Below are 6,188 nucleotides of genomic sequence, written 5' to 3'. Positions count from 1 at the left end.
ACTCTCTGCAATGAGGTTCTTGATCAGGGTTTATTCTGGTGCACATCCACCCTTCCTGTGAGTTCTAGTTGGTTCTTGCACCTTCTTTATGAGCAGACAGAAAAGCAAATTAATCAATAGTGTCTGATGAACAGGTGTAAGGATTCAACCTCTTCTGACTCTCATAGATCTGCCAGTATAGTATTCATGCAACCTATGCTTCCTCTTTAAAATCTATGACACAATCCTAGCTATGTGCCAGGTTCAAGGTAGATCCAAGGATTTGGAGCTAGACGCCAAAGAAGATGGCAGTTTACCCTTAGATCTCCTGAGGAAGTGGAGGCTGCTTGCCCACTCTGACGGTGAAGTCAAATTGCCACAGCATGAGGGGTTGGTGCTCTGAAATTCGGAGGAACAGTTTTCTTCAGCGATCCAGACTGCTGTTGGATTGAGACGGCTTGCTGACCTTCCTCCCATGTGAGGCAGCGGCATGCCTGTGTTACTGCAGAGCGGAGACCATTGGAGGCCATCATGAGTCAGGTGGCATTCACCACAGTCTTCCGACTCAAGGGGAGAACAGCTGCCTCAGTTATCTGAAAAGGGGCATCTTTAGTAAGTGTATTCCAGACGTGGCATCAGAGAACTTTGGAGGCTGTTACATTACAGGGGGCATTACATTCATCATCCGGCCCGGGGGTGGAGCGGCAGCCTGGACTGTTACAATTTTTCAGACAACTATCAGCAGCAGAATTTTATTACAAGACCGGAGGCTCATATTACGCTATTCTTGCTTTAATTAAAACACAGCAGCCAAGAAACTACAATACCCAGAGGCCCTGGGAAAGTAAAACAATATGTTAAATATCAAAATACCATATCCAATAGGACACTGAGTACAGTAATAAACATCTTGACTGAGAGCAACAAGTCCTCTTTTCTTGCTGTTCGAAGTCAAGATAAGTATTCTGCTCGCAAAAATTGTTTTTCATGTATTGTCTTGATTTTATTTATGATGGTATTTACATGCTTACTGTGTTGTTTTGGGGAGTTCTCTTATTCTTGAAGTCATGTTAGCGGTGGCGCTCGCAACGTTCTAAAACCGTTGCCCTTGCCCTTGACAGTTACTCGCTTGTGTCTGCATGGCTTGGCGGGACACAAGCGCTCTTATATCTGGCACTTTGCTATTTGCTCTGCAGGCTGTTCCTTGTCTCCCGCTGGGAAGATTGCCTCCGTTTGTGTGGACCTCCGTGTCCTGGGTTTCCCGACTTGCGGTCCACCCCTGGACACACCCCTCCTCCAGCTAGGACACGCCCTGCCCTTGGCTTTACTGCCTGATTTTGGACTTAACCCTTTAGCTCATCTGTGGCTCCCTTTTGGGTTAGGTGTTGGTTTTGGGTGGTTTCTAGTACATCTTCTGAGCATTTTTCTGTTAGTTTATCCTTAGAATGGCAATGTCTGATGATGAAGCGGCCCAATCTATGAAAGAAAATGTAAAATCTTTTATAAAAGATTCCATACAGCACGCTGTGTCTGTTTCTAGGTTGGATGTGTCATAAAATGGGGAGGCTTCTATTTACAAGATGTTACATGACCTTAAATTCCTTCCAAAAAAAGGAAAGAAGCATGTTGCCCCTTGGAGTGGGTTTGCAAAAGGCGTTTCCATTAAGTTTGGTCCTCCCAACCAAGATGTTGCATCTTCGGAGTTTCCTTCTCCCCCCTAAACATTACTAATTTACAGGACACTGAGGTTGATGATGATGGATGACGATCGGGTTGATTTAAATAACATGGATGATTTTACTAATAATTGGCCTTCGGAGAAACTGCATAAAATTTCTACTTCTGAGGGTACTTTTTTTCCAGTGTCCAGTACCCTCATTGATCATTTGGGGGAACCTATGCTCGAACCGGAAATGATACATCATCCAAATTCTACAGAGTGGTTTCCTTCTGAACATGTGTCAGATTATGTTTCTTTTTATTTGAGGCACTCCGTGGATACGTCTTCCAGAAATAAATTGAGATCTTAATGTCCCCGCCCGTCCCTTCCCAGTAAAGTGGCGGATATCCCTTCTATAGACCCAATATATTATTGATTTTGACCAAAGTTGGGAAAGACCCAAATAAAGGAGTTGATAGAGCCTGGTCTAATTGCCTGGATTGAATTCTGGATTTGGTTGGTCACTGACCTGGATTCTGGATTTAGCCGAACAGGTTAAGATAGAGAGGGAACAGGTGGACCCCGATTCCCTCTCAAAATGGGCTCAGCGGGCCATATGTATTTTAGGTAATGCTAATGCCTATATTTCTCAAGAGAGACGTCAGAGACTTTTATTGAAGATAGATCCTAAATTCAGTAGCCTTTCGACTATGGAAGAAGGCCCACAGACTAATAGCCTCCTGTTTGGGGATTCTTTTATTAAAGAAATGGGTAAATATCTGTCTTTTTCCACTATTGATGAGGCCCAGTTTAATTTGAAGAAGATCTTTTCCAGCCGGATTTTAGGCAGGGCTGGCAGAGGTAGGAGTCGCTTTACCGGCCTCTATTCCGCCAGGGGTTAATCCCTCTACAGATGCTCCTTTAGTCAAGGCTCCCAGCAGGATTTCTATCAAGACTACAAGTCCTAGTTCTATCCCCGTTGTTCCAGTGGATTCGGGAGCAGGGATACAGAGCCAAAGACGAGCAGTTCTCAGGTATGAACTTTAAATATTGGCCCTCCTCCAGTAGGAGGCAGGTTACCACGTTTTCAAGATTCTTAGTTGTCTCTAACCTCTGATCTGCGGGTTATTCATCAGTCCAGAGTTACTACATAGACCTTTATCAAGTTCCATCACAAGGTCGTCTACCTCAGCCCCTTCATTTTTCACAAGGTCAATATCACCTTGTGTAGGAGGAGGTTCAATCCTTTCTTTTAAAACAGGCCATAGAGGAAACCGTCTTCGATCCAACAGGTTTCCTCAGCACCATTTTTCAGGTGACAAGAAGAACAAGAAGTATTGTCCGGTGATCAATTTGAAGGTTTTCAATAACTATGTAGTATACCATCATTTCAAGATGGAGACCATTCTTCATTTCAGAGTTTTGCTCCTTCAGGATGACTGGCTGGTGCGCCTGGACCTTCAGGATGCTTATCTGACGGTTCCAGTTCATCCTTCCTTCAGGACGTTTCTGCAGTTTTATTGGGACCAGAGGTTTTTCCATTTCAAAACTCTTCCATTTGGTCTCTCTTCAGCCCCTTGGTGTTTCACCAAGATTCTGAAGCCAGTTGTAGCTTTCCTCATGAGTCATGGTGTAAGACTCATTGTATATCTAAATGATTTCCTAATATTGGCTCAGGACAGGGGTTGTCTTGTGGCTCATTTTCAGATTTGTCAAGATACTTTATCAAGACTCAAGTTTCTTATAAATCTTCAGAGGTCCTCTCTGATTCCCGCTCAGCAGCTGGAATTCTTAGGTTTTGTCATAGACACAACTCAGTCAATTCTTCCACTCCCACCACAGAAAGTGGACGTTTCTTCATGCTTTGTCTCTTCTTCACTATTCTCTAAGGTCACCATCTTGTCTTGTGTTTTTTTTGCTTCCTTCATTCAGTCCATATATTCCGCTCCTCTAAATTACAGGGCCCTTCAGAGACTGAAGCTTCGCCATCTGCACAAAGGGCTAGCTTACGCGGATCCAGTTGCCATAGATTCAAAATCCAGAAAGGAACTTCTCTGGTGCCTGGGACACTTAGATGCTTGGAACGGGAGAACGATTTTCACTTCCGCCCCATATCTTGTCTTAGAGTCAGATGCAAGTCGGATAGGATGGGGGCGCAAGATGTGGTCAACTCTCAACTAGAGGTTCATGGTCTCTTGAGGAGTCATCACTGCACATCAGTTGTTTAGGGATGCTTGCAGGTTTCTTTGCCATCCAGTTCTTTATAATAGACAGAGCAAAGTGCACGATCCCACTGCGGATGAACAATCTTTCGACGGTCAGATACATAAACTTTCTTGGAGGTAGAAGGTACAAACTTCTGGCAGTTTTGGCCAAGAATCTTTGGGAATTCTCCCTTCAGAGGAATATTGCAGCCAAAGCTGAGTATCTTCCAGGCAGAATGAACATGGTAGCTGATTGGTTTTCCAGACATCTTCGTCACTCAAGCGATTGGAGACTTCACCCTTTAGTAGTCAATTGCCTTTTTTGATCTTCAGAATCATGTCCACAGATCTCTTTGCTTCCCGTCTCAAATCTCAGCTCCCTTCCTGCCTTCTTCAGTTAGAGGCCAAAGCTCATGGTGCTTGCTACAGATGCATTTCTACAGTCTTGGCCTGAATCCCTCCTTTATGCCTTTCCCCCGTTTCTCTTTATTACCAGAGTCCTAGCTTAGGCCCTCAGACAACAGACAACAGTCATCATTGGTTCTGGTGACACCCACTTGGCAATCCCAACCGTGGTACCCAGCTCTGCTAGAACTAGAGTCAGAGATGGGGATTATGGATTCTTCCCCTTCCTGATTTACTTCTCAACCCTCAGGGTCTGTGGTACAATCTGGTTATGGAGGGCTCTCTTTCTCTAATAGCATGGAGAATTTCGTGTCTGTCCAGATCATTCAGCAGTCCTGGGCCCCAGGCACAGCCAAGGCATAAAAGGCAGCCTGGCTGGTCTGGTGTAGCTGGTGTATGGCAGGGATTTAGATACCCTTTCAGCAAATGTAACCTTATTTGTTAATTTCTTAGCCTCTCTGGCCTCTCAAGGGAAGGCCTATCGTACCATTAACACCTATAGATTGTCGATCTCGGCTGAACAGGTCAGAGTGGATGGAAGACCTATCGGTGAACACCCATTGATTTGTCATTTTTTAGGGGGAATAAGTTTTGCTAAACAACCAGATCCCAAATAAAATGTCATGTGGGATGTTAATTTGGTATAAAGTTTGTTTATTTCATGGCCGGACAGTGCTGAGTTATCTCTTACGGTACATAGAGAGAGGGGACCCAGTACACAGTATTCGTCAGAACGGGAAAAATATATATACAAATACAGGAATACAAATGCAAATACTTAGTTAGCACACTGTTATTTAATCACAATGTGCCTGGAGGTACAGTATATCACACAAACATTACATCTTATATTGAAATTAACATTAGTGCCCCAGGGAGTGAAAGAGTGGATTGGGGTGAGTGTGAGACAAAAATATGTACAAGGTTTTTCAAGGTAAAAAATGCTGGTCCTCAGCTCAAAAGTTTATTGGTTACTCAACCATGGCTTCAAGGTGGAGCCAGCAGAAAAAAGAACAACCAATGTTCGTAGCAAATTTAGACAAAACCTTGCTCCATGCGCTCCTGTAGATATCCTCAGTGTGGATGGCGCAAGCTGGTAGGGGGATAGGTTGTCGACGTTTCAACCCCAAATGCAGAGTTAGGTATCCGTAAAACCTTAAAACGGGGTCTTCATCAGGACAGTGGTGTGGTGGGGCAGGGTTACCGTGAAAAAGACATCAGTGGTTGGGCCGTCCGGCTCCAATCCAGGAAGAACCCAAGTCAATATGGATCAGGGCAGAATCATGATCCAAAAGGCTTAGTTCATGGCACAAAGACCAGCCGCCACGTAGGTCAGCAATTATTGGGTCAGGGTGTAGTCGTGTTCTTCGGTGATGCGATAGGGAATTAGAAAAGCCGCTGCAGAGGTCGGCGATGTCACGGAAAACGTCCGCCAACGATTCCTGAAGGGATCCTGTGGTTTGCCGATGAAGCATTGCTGATTCATCTGCAAACCACAGAACCCCTTCAGGAATCGTACCTCCAGGCACATTGTGATTAAATAACAGTGTGCTAACTAAGTATTTGCATTTGTGTTCCTGTATTTGTATATATATTTTTCCTGTTCTGACGAATACTGTGTACTGGGACCCCTCTCTCTATGTACCGTAACGTACCCAGCTCCCAGTGACTCCAATGGGTATACCCTTTTTTTCGTAACAAGTTAGCTCTTAAACTATTATCTGCTAAGTTGACTATGCTTTTGTGTTTGGTCTCTATCAAACGTGTTTCTGATGTTAGAGCTTTAGATGTATCTTCTTTTCACTATTCTGCCTTAGGAGTTTATTTTCAAGTTAATAGGCGTACTAAAACCAATTTATCTACAGGGCATTGTCCGTTTTTCTCTCTAAACCTAAATTGTGTGTTGGAAACTGTTTGAAAATATACGTTTTACAAACTGC

Source organism: Lissotriton helveticus, chromosome 3_1 (genome assembly GCF_964261635.1).
Source record: "Lissotriton helveticus chromosome 3_1, aLisHel1.1, whole genome shotgun sequence".
NCBI classification, from domain to species: Eukaryota; Metazoa; Chordata; class Amphibia; order Caudata; family Salamandridae; genus Lissotriton; species Lissotriton helveticus.
The sequence above is the reverse complement of the archived record's forward strand: the minus strand, read 5'-3'. Positions refer to the sequence as shown.